General features: G+C 34.2%; 1 pseudogene across 1 annotated transcript; it reads left to right on the forward strand.

Annotated features, from left to right (window-relative positions):
- Positions 1 to 10,268: 10,268 nt before the first annotated feature.
- On the forward strand, positions 10,269 to 12,976 carry LOC120081255 (uncharacterized; annotated as a pseudogene). The gene is made up of 5 exons (XR_016530506.1): positions 10,269 to 10,568; positions 10,655 to 11,535; positions 11,801 to 12,190; positions 12,261 to 12,493; positions 12,581 to 12,976. The product of XR_016530506.1 is annotated as an uncharacterized LOC120081255 (transcript).
- The last annotated feature ends 126 nt before the right edge of the window (positions 12,977 to 13,102 follow it).

Raw genomic sequence — 13,102 nt, forward strand, 5'->3', positions numbered from 1 at the left:
TGCTGAAAAAATTTAAACAAATTCTATTAAACTTTATGCATTTAAATCAAAATTTAGCAAAATTAACAAAGTACCCAATAAATCTTTATTTATTTGCAATGATACTTTAGTGATTTAGAACAGTTGTTACCGTGGGGCAGTCAACAATTCCTTCACTGAAGTAAGACAATTCTTAACCAAATACTATATCAGAGTAACTCTTTACTCCTATAGTTCTTTTGGTTATCGTTTTCAGTCAAGATCTTTACTAACAATTAGTAATTCTTGTAAGTGTGACCCGCCATTTTCAGATCTTATAGAACGGTACGAATGGAAGACAATATCCAAGACAGAACTATAAGACCCTATTCATTACTGAAGCTTGGGTTGTTCCGAATCCTATGTTACAACCTTCCGTGGGGATTACCGTGGTTAACGACTAACTAATGCCGCCTAAAAACGACAGCAGGCGCAACATAGGAATCTCACGATTCAAACTAATGGAGGAGACCGTAGGACATTGTTAACACATTTCCTTCACCCACTTAATATGAACTACTTCCCCCATTCACCTAGTTATTGACCCATGCAAACACTTTCCATATGGAGTAGTCATGGTAAAAGCGACACGAAGACGAGCATGGATCTCACGGTGTGAATTCTAAAGGATGTGAGAGCTAATAACTATATATCAAATATATTTTTAATCTCCCACCGAAGTGTTCTAAATGTTTGGCTATCTATTTACTTAGGTTAAAACCGGCTAACTTTTTCACAACCTACGTCTATATTATTTTTATCCAAGTATAACATTTATATTTGGATATAACACTATGTTGTCTAAGTGTTTAAACCAGTTTTAAACCTCACACCGCTCACGCAAGCTCATAAAATCAATTAACAATGCTCAATCTTTCGGTCATAATCCCCAGGTAGGAGGTATTACGTAAACCGTCAACTTAAGTACCCCCAGCCTTAGACAGTTCTATGAACCGATTTGAGTTTGTAACTAAATTTTATAAGGTAACAGTCTATTTTAATGGTTAAAACTAGTTTGTTAACCTAAATGAGCATGTTGTGTATCTTTATTATGGATTTTAAAGTCTAATTTCCTTTTATAACAACTTACAAAAATTAGACATACTAAACATCCACAATATTCATCAAAGGCATTCAATATAACATTTATATTAAAAGAAACCTTATACATTCATACTATATATTATAACCATTTATAACATACTTTCAATGCATGTAACATGCTTCCTACGGTGAGATTTTAAATCTACGTGGCATACTATATGCACATACAAGAATTATTTAATTATAACATACATCACATACATAAACAATTAAACACATACTGATACGGTTTTAGTTTTGGCATTTTTTTAGTAAACAAAATTCTATGTATTACAAAAAATAGTTGGCAGCTCCAAACCGCTTCTTGATCACTTGAACAACTCTAAACCGGACCAAAAAAATACTTGAACCGGATGTGAACTACCTAAACCGGGCCAATCAAAACAATTTTGAAAATGAACCAGTCAAGTTTGAAGAAAACCGGTCAAACCAGTCAATCTTCTTAAACCGGTTCTAGGGCATTCCCAACACTTTCAACTCGCTTAGTGCCATTCTATAAGGAGCTTGAGAAATAGGAGTCATACTTGGAATCAGATCAATAGTAAACTCTACCTCCTTATCAAATGGTAACTTTGATAGCTCCTCAGGAAAGACATCCAAGTATTCTCTTACCACCGGTATGTCTTCAAGTCTCAGTTTATCAACCTTTAAACCAATTACACGTGCACGGTAAACTTTATTACATTTGCTCAATAGCTTCTTAACTTTAACAACAGATATTAGATAAGTAGGAAGAATTTTCCTGTCTCATTTAAAAGTAACCTCCACTTCTCTTGACTTCTTAAACGCAACCTTCTTCTTATAAAAATCCATGGAAGCAAAATGTTTAGACAAGAAATCCAGTCGCATAATGACATCAAACTCCTATAGCTCTAAAGGAATCAAATCAACTATCATGGTCACATCTTCACCATACAACTCCTATATAAGTTACTAACTATCAGAATATCACCAACAATGGTGTAATTAAATAACTCTTCAGACATAGGCTCTAGTCTCTTATCCATACTCACAACAAACATGCTAGAAATAAAAGAATGAATAGCTCTTGGATCTAACAACACGTGTGCAAGTTTATTTCAAGCAAGTAGTGTACCAGTAATGACTTCTGATGCATCCTTTGCCTCTTACTGAGTCATGGCATAAACCATCCCTTGCTAATGGGGCCGTCCTGCAGGTTTCTTTTGTTTATCCCACTAGTGCCTTCTCCACCAACTGTTGTTGTCTTAGGTTGACTCATGGTTTGAGAAGTCGACTTTTGCTTGGTCTTATCCTCCTACATCAGATGAGGACATTCTCTCTTATAATGGCATGCCTATCCACAATTATAGCAGACATTTGCTCCGTTGTAGCATTGCCCTCAGTGGTACTTACCACAGTTAGCATAGTGGTTTCCTAGTTGATTTGGTTGTGGACTCTCTTGGTTTCCCTGAACAAGAAACCTTAGCAAACTCTACTGGATAACTAGACCTTTTCCGTACCCGTCTCTGTATACCTCCAACTGTGCTATCCTTGGAAGTCGACTGACCACCGAAACGAAGCTTAAAAATCTTCTTACCAGACACTCCTGGTACAAATCTTCTACAATCTCCCCTACTGAAATGATCTCGAGGTCCACCTATTTATTGAGTAACACGTCCACTTCTAATAATTTCTTTTTCCTCTGCCAAGCTCTTCTCTACCTTCATACTCATCTTTACTAGCTTGGAAAACTCTATCCAATCAACACTGGCAGTCACTGGAGTACGTATCTTCTTCTGCAATACTTCTTTGAACCTCTTACATCGATCAGATTCATCTGCAACTATAGTAAGAGTATACTTCGATAACTTTGTATACTTTTTTTCATATTCGACAATAGTTATGGAACCTTGAATAAGTCTTAGGAACTTGTTCCTCTTTGCATCACATAAATATCCAAGATAATATTGTAGGATTGTATCAACAGCGGAAGCACAAGGATCATCTAAGCACTCAAATTCACTAATTTTGACATAATATAAAGCATGCTTCTGCAGAAAAATGGGTTTCAAGACATACCTCTTGTAGAACTACTTCAAAGCTCCTTCTCCAGCTGCAATCTTCTCACAATCTTGTTGTAGACTATCTCAATATCTTCCCCACTATTCTCTTGGTGCTCTAGATTGAGTTGTGGGACTCAAAACAAGCTTGAATCAAAGGATGAAGGAGAATAGCTCACTGCAGCAACCTTGTTGAAGAACCATTCTTCAAACCAGTTTTTCTCTGAAAAACTTTATACATTGTATGCCCGATTTTCACTTCAATCTCTTCATTATAATACAAATCAACATGCAAAGAGAAGAGTTGCATGAGTTACAGCTCATGCTTGGAGAAGACAAAGGCAAGAAGTTGCTTCATGTGTGAGCTACTTCAAAGATGGATAATGGAAAAACCCATTTTTCCATTTTATGTTTTAGTTTTCCAATTTTTCAATTTTATCTAAAAATCAAATTTTGATTTAAAAAATCTATTTGATTTTAAAAATGAAAAATTAATTAATTTCATAAATTAATTATTAAAAAAAACTTAATTAATTTAATATCAAATATTAAATTAATTTTAACACATATCCATCTTTATATATTTAAATCATATTTAAATATATAAATTCTCCTATTCCGTTTAATTCTAAAATTAAACATGTAATTATATCTCATATAATTACTAATTCCCTTAATTCTAATTTGAACGTTTCAAATTAACTTATCACGCTATTCTAAAGCTAGTCCATTACGAACTAGTAGGGAGACCTAGCGGACCTACAGATCATGGCCTCCAATGATCTGAGATTAATCGGCTAAATTCATTAGACTAAATTAATCCTCATTCGTTAACTAATAAGTCATTCCACTACCATAGTTGCACTCCCCTCACTATAGATATATTCTGTCCACATGATTTAACCATAATTAGTAAGTCGACCCTTTACAGGTTGTTCGTAATAACGGCTGGGTCAAATATCTATTTTATCCCCGAGATTTCATCTTATTCCTCAAGTCCCTACTGATCCTCTAATGAACAACTGATTTGTGATCCGATCACCAAACCAAACTCTCTCAGCCCATTGAGAGGGTGAGGCCCCTTGTTCAAGACCTGAATTCAGTACTTGAGAGAACAACCTTTCTCCTATTCTTAAATCAGGTAGGAGTGAACTTTGTCTTGCACCATATGTCCCCAGCTATCTATCCAGTCTTACCCCTGAAATAGGAGTCTTATTGAGCTGGCACTGTTGAGCCAACCCTCAACTATGCAAATCTAAGGGCAATCCTGAATAAACAGAAGTTCATAGTTAGCTCAGGATTAAGATCGAGTTACCTAGGTCATCTAGTTGAAATAGCCAGTCTTAAAAAGTAAACAACATTATAAAGTAAGAGTGACTTATTTCTTGGTCCTGATCTTATGCAAACTCATTGTATAAGATGCCTCTACTCCTCATGTCATAACACGTACGAATTAGGATCACATCGTATGTAGCACTTTACAACTCTTTGTAACAACTACAAAGTAAGTCGCATCCAATGGTGTTACTAGAATAAGGTACCCAACCTCATTCATGTACCATAGATCATTTTGACTATTTACTCGAACCCGATCCACTCTTATGTCTCCACATAAAGTTCAAGTACTCATACAATAGTCATGGGTCTTAGTTTATTGGATTTAGACTTTCATACAATTTATGAGATCAATAACAAGTATATTGATAATAGAAAATGTTTATCATTTTACAAACTGCGAGTTTTTAGGATATAAAACCCAACAAATATTTATCCTGAAATGCCTTTCTAGAAAAGTCCTCCCAATTCACTACACATGTGCCTTGTCTTCTGGTATCCAAGATCTTCCATCAGTCTTCTGCCTCTTTTTGGAGCAGAAATGCAGCTTACTTGACCTTGCGGTCCTTAGGGCACCACATAACCCTGAAGCATTTCTATACAAGATTCAATCAAGCCCTGACATCTGCTAGATCTGTTGTGCCTTCAAATGTGGTGGCACTTAGGGCCTTTAGTCTCCCTGTACCAAACTTTTTCTTCGAGTCTGCCTATATAGATCCTTCACTGGTAGCTAACCTCTGAGCTATCATAGTAAAAATCTACTCCTCCATCTGAGGATCTGCATGAGGGTGACTAGATTCCCCGTCAGACTCTACACTTTCCACTACTAGTTCATTGATAGCATCCTATGTTCCATCTGCATGTCGCTTATGTAGTCTGCCGCTTCGTTGAGGCATGGTTATTATAATATATCTTGATATTAAATATATTATGAAAAATATTTTCTTTTGACTAATATGCATGATCCTAGATTCCTAAAACCTTTGCTCTGGTACCAACTTATCACATCCCCTCCCAGATTATTCTCTTAACCTAGAAAAGGATGTGAAGAAAACAAACGTCAACCCTTTTATGACATCTACTACCTATCTAAACCTATAACCTGCTTTCCTGCAATATAATTAACAATATCAGTGAACCAAGGCAAACAATCTTTGACTTGATTCAGTTGTTCATCAGGAAAAGTCTAAGCAATAAATGAACTAGTTTCTTCATTCTCATGCTTAAGCCTAGACAGGTGGTCTGCAACCAAATCTTCACATCCATTTTTAGGTTAAGAGGGTAATCTGGGAGAGGGTCTGACAAAACTTGATTGGCCAAATTCTGCATGTGGGAGATGGTAGTCCTCTGATTCTGCTTGAGTTGCATAGTTATGTCTCTTCATCACATCCTCATGTGGCGTACCTGAATTTCTTTGTCCATGGTTCTCTTGATTCCCCCACGGTTGTAATTGTACATCCATTCATCCTGTTGGTTGCTAGCATAGCTCACTTCAGCTATAGGCTCTTAGGGCCTCTGCACCTTCATAGAGAAAACATGTTTCACAAGAGTAGTTAGGTCTACCAATTCAGCTCGAAATTTACTTTTTGTGATGATGATTGAGTGAAAGGAGCTCACATCCAAAATTGTTGTGCATTCGCCGTCATGGTGGAGATGAGTGCTCTTGCCTCATAAGGGATCTTATTGACCAATGCACCACTTCCAGCTGCGTCAATATTGTTCTTATCATGTTGTAATAAACCCTCGTAGAAATAATGGATAAGAAGGTGGTCAAAAATTTGATGATGAGGGAAACCAACACAGAGGTACTTGAATCTCTCCCAGTAATCGTATAGAGACTCTCCTTGGTCCTACAAGATAGTGTATATCTCTTTTCTAATCTTGGTGGCACGGGATGTAGAAAATAATTTCTCCAAGAACTGCTTCTTCATTTCAACCCATGGGATGATGCTCCTAAATGGTAGATAGTGTTATGAAACTGACAATTAAAGAATATAAAAGAATGTAAAAGAATCGACACACAGATATACATGGTTCACTAACGGTGTGTTAGCTACGTCCACGTGCAGAGGGAGAACAGTATTATTAGAGACACCCATACTTGGTTGTTTGAAGCGCCAACAAAGAAATTCAAGGCATTCCAACAGATAGTAAAGTCAGTCCTTCTACCATCCTTGAGAGAAAATGGGAAGGCTCTAAGGTTTATTTGCTCATCCGTCACACCGTGAGGTCTAATGCCATCGCACACAATATAAAACTCCATTAATTGCTTATACGGGTCTCACTTGCCAAACCATAGAAAACAGGTAATAAGTGAATTAAAACAGAATTTTGCTCAAAATTACCTGTAGTCTCAAGATATGTGATGTAGAACAGGTGCTAATCAACGTTAGAGGCACCAAGGTCCCTCAATGTACACTCTTGCTCGGGTTGAGTCATTATCTCTTCCTCTTCTTCTTGTGAATGTTCTTCTTCTTCAGTTCCTTCTACACAGATTTATTCAATTCGGGCTCTTCGATCTTTAGCTTCTCTCCTACATCACCTTTTCTCCCGTCCGAACTTTGCAAAATACAACAAACTTTGATCCTGGGAGGATCAGGTCATGCACAGGAAGAACAATTCAAGAACGAATAAAGAACTGAAAACCTTTCAATAGAGAAACTACTTGGTTCTCCAGCAATGATGCCAATTTGATCGAGCAAAATTTCTCACCTAATTTCGGACCAAATAAATTTACCGTTTCTTCCAAGTTTTGTAGGAATGGTAGCATGGGTCGAATGTAGGGAACTGTAGAGTTCCCAAATTAAATAATTTACAGTCCGAGGTAGTCAGGAGGAGGGGGTTTGAATTTTATTGATTGTAGGTGAAATTAAATCACAAATAAACGCACAATGTAAAAATTGAGAAATTATATGAGAAAGCCTAGCTTCGGTTATTATGGAATATTCCTATTCAACATACTTGATCATCGAATTCTCGTTACCGAAATTGGATATTTGCTTACATCTAATTGAATTAATATTAGAAAAGCATTAATTGTCCAAATCAACTAATTAGTCCAATTCGAATTGATGAAAATCATGCAAATTCAAAATTTTCCCAGTTGTATAAAGTTCTAAAGAAACGTTAAACATCTAATTGAATTAATATTAGAAAAGCATTAATCGTCCAAATCAACTAATTAGTCCAATTCGAATTGATGAAAATCATGCAAATTCAAAATTTTCCCAGTTGTATAAAGTTCTAAAGAAACGTTAAGTCGAATATCTAAGAGAAAAAGCCATGATTAAATATTCGTTCGATTCAATCCTAGGTTGGTTAGAACAATATTTATCATATTCGATTTGCAAACTAACCTAACCTATTTCTTTCTACAGATCAACATACAATCAAGTGTCACGAATCATACATAATCAAAAGTAGTAATCATACAATCCCCAAGCGTATGACAATATGATAATAATATTCCATTAAAATAGAATTGAATCCAATAAATACAATATAATTCAGCTAAAAAACTCACAAGTACATGAAAGTAGGAAAAATCCTAAAACCTAAGCTAGGTATCATCATACCTCCTCATTAATATCATGATCAACAAGGTTGAGTTTTGATACGTAGAAGATGAAAAGTTAGAAGAAAAGTTGAGAGAAAACTAAAGAAAATTTGTTGGGATGGTAGAGAGATAACCTAGGCAGCTGAATTTTCTATTTCTAAAATCATGACAGCGCCGCGACACTAGGGTAGACGCTCTCCTAAATGCAATGGGTAGCATTCTCTTTCTTGGTTGATGGAATTAAGCTCTATTTTGGCCCGATTTAGCTCCATTTTGCCACTAATGCTGCATTCTACCCTTTAGGTGCTTGAGACCTATAAATAATCAAATAAACACATAAAATACATGAACAATCTTGAGTTAAGTGGAATATGATAGCACATTTTGAGCGCCATCATTGTTGGTTAAAGTTTCATTGAACATAAAAGTTATATTTGTACCTAATATATCAATTACCTTTTAAAATTTTTGAATTTTGTAAAGAGCTATTCGTTCACAAAATTGAAAGTTTAAACATCTATTAAACATTTTTAAACAAAATCAAATGGTGTTGCTTTTTTATTTTTATTTTTATTATTTTGCTTTTCCAATTTTTCCTATTTGATTGCAAGAGATCCAAGAAACCTCTGGAATAGTTGTGGCCAATAGATGTCTCATTCAATAATAAGATTCAAATGGACACAAAACAATGATTTTTTCCTCCTTTAGTTTGATTTCATATGATTTAAGATTGGAAAATTATTTCAAATGATAAAATTGTTGAAAATATTTACAAGATATAACAAAAAATTTTAACTATCAATGATAGACACTAATAGACTTTTATTAGTATTTATCGATGTCACTGATAGACACTGATAGATTTTTATCAATGTTTATCAATGTCACTGATAGACACTAATAGATGTCTATCAACGTCTATTATTGATAATTGTAAAATTTTGGTATATTTTATAAATATTTTAGTTCATTTTTCTATATTTAAAAAAACCTAAGATTTCATGGGTGTATAACAAAGGAAAAAAAATTAAAAAAAAGACCACATGCAAGGTTTATTTAGGAAACAAAAGTACCCTAAATTTGAGTAGTCATAACTTTTAATTTCTCCAATTATAACTAACTTAAATAAGGATGGTCATTTACCTTCTATAACTAACTTTTAATTATAACTAATTTTTTATTTCAAATTTTGTTAATTCATTATAAATAATAATGTAAAAAAAATTCCAAAAACTCATTGATTTAATAAAATCTAGTTCTGCACAAAATTAAGTTTGATTAATACAAAAAGGTTGGCCACTAAAATAACTCCACCAATACTTTAATTTTGATGAAAAAAAAACTAATTATAATGTCGTTTTTGTTTAAATCCTCTCAAGTATATGTTTTATAATTCATTAAATATACATAAGATGATGATGTGAATATCATTTTTTTCGACATTTCTGAAACATAAACTTGTCCTTTAGTATGAAAGGATTTAACCACCATGGTTGATCTAATCTAATGGTAAAAAATGAGACATAATCTCAATAAAAGCTTCATAAATAATTCCTATGTTAGAGATTATTTAAAATGATTTAATAAATCATAGAGACTATATATGAAGTTATATCAAACCACAGGAACTAAAATCCAAATTTTAAGATCATATGGACTAACTTTTAACTTTATCCAAACCATAGGAACTAAAATTGTATTATATTACATAATAAATATTTTGATTTTTTTAAAAATTGAATTGAGTTATAACATGATATATACTATATTTCAAAATATTTTTAACTTTATTGAATATAATTTTACATTTTAAATTTTAAAATTCAAATTCAGGATACAATGAAAACATAAAAATGTTATTTTCGGAATTTACACTGGATCACAAAATCTGAAAACAGTTTTCAGAAATAAAATTGAAATTGTCTACCAAACACATATTCATGGAATACGTAAATTTAAAAATATAAAACAGAATCTAGATTGCGAATTAAACAAACCCTTAATTAATGTAATTTAAAAGTAGTAGGAAATAAAATTTAATGAGATTGTATCAATACACTAATTGAGAATCAAATTGGGAAGTCTAAATCGTTAAAGGATAAAATGCAAATTTTAATTTGGATGAAATTTTTTTTATAGTAAAGATTAAATAGTTAAAAGTTCATGTTACATGGACAAAATTATTACATAAAAGAAATTTTAAAAAATGATTTATAGAAATTAACCTTCAAAACTTGGCCGTCAAGGAAACGTCCATCGTCTTCCCTGCATTTTAGTTGAAGATTAGAGGCAGCGTCTCCATCTCAGTTCCTCTGTCTCTATACCTTCGCTTTTAATCAACACAAATCTCCATGGATTACCTTAATTTGATTATGATGCCTTCAAAGAAACTTGCTCAGTTTAATCCCCCATTTCGTTTCTTTCTCAAACGTATTACAGAAGACTATTCCTCGTGGCAATATGCTTCCCTTCAGGATTTTTCTTCTCACCTACCTCTTCTCTGCCTTCCGATTAGTTCGACAATACGTTTTCAGGTTGGCTTTTATTTAGCTTTCTGAAGATATGCGTTTTCTTTCTGATGTTCTTAATTGGTTCTTCTCTCTGTTTTGTTTCTCTAAAGATTTCAGAAAGATGGCCAAAGAAGTGAGCTTCTGGAGAATAATCGAGTCGATTATAAAACCTCCGGATTTTCGGAGAAGGGGAGTAATGAAATGGAAATGGACATGGATGATGAAAACAATGGGAAAACGGGGAATTCTGTTTTGTGCTCTGTTTCTGTGGAAACTAGCTCATCCTTTAAAATGAGAAATTGTGATTTTACTTGTGGAAGAAAAGAATTTGACATGGGTAATGTTGATTCTGCTCTTTCTTGCATTCAACCCACAACTTTGGGTATAGTTTCTAAGGGAAGAAATTCAGGTAGCTTGAAAAGTAGTGGCGAAATTATTGATGTTGACTCAAAAAATAATGCTTCCAATGTGTTTGATCAATTGCCTGAACCAGAAGTTCAAGTGCTTTGGGAAGATTATCCCGTTTTGTCTGATTCAGAATCTGCTGGGGACTCAACCAATGCCTCCCCAAAAATCAATCATGATCAGGTTGATGATTCATCTTGCAAAGAGACCAATACTGAGGAAAATAAGCAACTTGACTCTCTCAATAATCTGGCTCAGAAAGAGGAAGAATCTGTCAACGTTTCAGAGAAATCAACAGAAACAATTTTGCTGGAAAAGAACTCCATTTTAAATTATGGTCACCGGTATGAGCTAAACTATCTACCAGATCATCAGGATATAGTACATCAGCTTGAAATGGAGCTGAAAAATGCAAGAACTGGAGGGCTTCCAACAATTTTTGAAGAGGAAACTGAGAAAGCAGAAACAATTAATGAAAAATTTAAGTATGAAGAAATAATGGGAGAGATACAAAAGGTCTACAGGACTTATGCAGAGAAAATGTGGAAACTTGATGTCTTAAACAATCAGAGTATGCATGCCATTGGTGAGTACTCATCTTCATCTACATACCATGAATAAGTTCTTACATTTTCCCTTTTGTCTACTTATATTTGAATCAATATTTTGTTATATTTCCATGAACAAGTCACATTGATTTCTGAAGACTTGCAGATTTAGATGATGTAGTACCACATGTACTAACACCATGTTAAAGATGACTATCAAATCTAAAAACTTCATCATTCAATGAAGTATTATAGTTTAATTTCTTGATGGTTTTAACGTAGCAATATATTTCAATTCTGTAGGTTTGCTGCAGCTGCAATATCCTCTGCAATCAGTTTTGGCACAGAACTCATATAACGCCCCAATATGGTTGGGAAAAGCTCGGAGGCTGGGAGCTGATCCAAGACTTGAATTCGTAGAAGATTTACTTAGGGACATAGAACTGGTGTACGTAGGACAAGTTTGTCTTTCCTGGGAAATTCTGCAATGGCAGCTTAGGAAATCCATTGACCTGCAACGACATGACTCGCAAGGCATTCGTCATTATAACCAAGTTGCTAGTGAGTTCCAACTTTTTCAAGTTATACTGAAAAGATTCATGGAGGAAGAAAGGTTTCAGGGCAACAGGGTTGAAAACTATGTCCAAAACCGCTGTGTATTTCATTCTCTTCTGCTAGTTCCACCCGTCAAAGGTAGAATATTCACCACATTTATTAAAATTTGAGGTTCGGATGATGATAAACCTATGTAATTGTTCTTCAGATGATGGTTCTGGTGAAGCTGAAGGAAGAGAATGGGAACACGAGGATGGCTTTTCCAGTAATCTTGTAACAGAAATCATAGAGAAATCAATGTGGGTTTTCTATGAATTTCTTCTTTCTGATAAAGATGATGTTAAAAGTATCCTGAAAATGAACAGAAAGCATCAGATTGAACTTCAAAATATAGAAAATCCACAGCTTTTGCTGGTCAACATACAAGCTCGGTTTCTGAAGGTTGGCTTACGAATCTTATTCATCAATAGCATAGCAATGGCTTTCTGTCATCTCATACCTAACAAATTCTGTTTTCTGGTGATGTAGGCAGAGAGAAAGCTGAAAAACCTTATGAGAGGCAGCAATAGATGTTCTGTAGAGAAGTTGGGAAAACAAGAGGAAGCTGGACTGAGCTATTCATTAATACTTCTTATTGCTCAGGTTGACCTCAAATTGATTTCAAGAGTGCTGAGAATGACAAGATTGACTGTCAACCAATTATTATGGTGCAATGAAAAACTTGATCAGCTTGCATTTATTAACCGAAAGGTCCTCTTGAAACCCTCACTTCTGCTTTTTCCTTTTTAACACTGTCTATTTTTTCACAGTTTATAACAGATAACAGTATTGGAATGTCTTTCTTCGTTCAAATGTAAAGTTTCCAAACATTACACCTTTTAGAATGAAATATACGTTCAAAAGATCAAATATTCCCAACAAAAATCAATTGCAAACCTTTTCTCCTTCATACCATAAATCGTCTACAGGGCAATATTTCATAGGAAATTAAAACAAATCTTTTAGTCTCTATTTGATAACCATTTTGATTTTGAAAGCTAAACTTATGGG

This window comes from Benincasa hispida, chromosome 7 (assembly GCF_027475165.1).
Source record: "Benincasa hispida cultivar pf3 chromosome 7, pf3_genome.v1.1, whole genome shotgun sequence".
NCBI classification, from domain to species: Eukaryota; Viridiplantae; Streptophyta; class Magnoliopsida; order Cucurbitales; family Cucurbitaceae; genus Benincasa; species Benincasa hispida.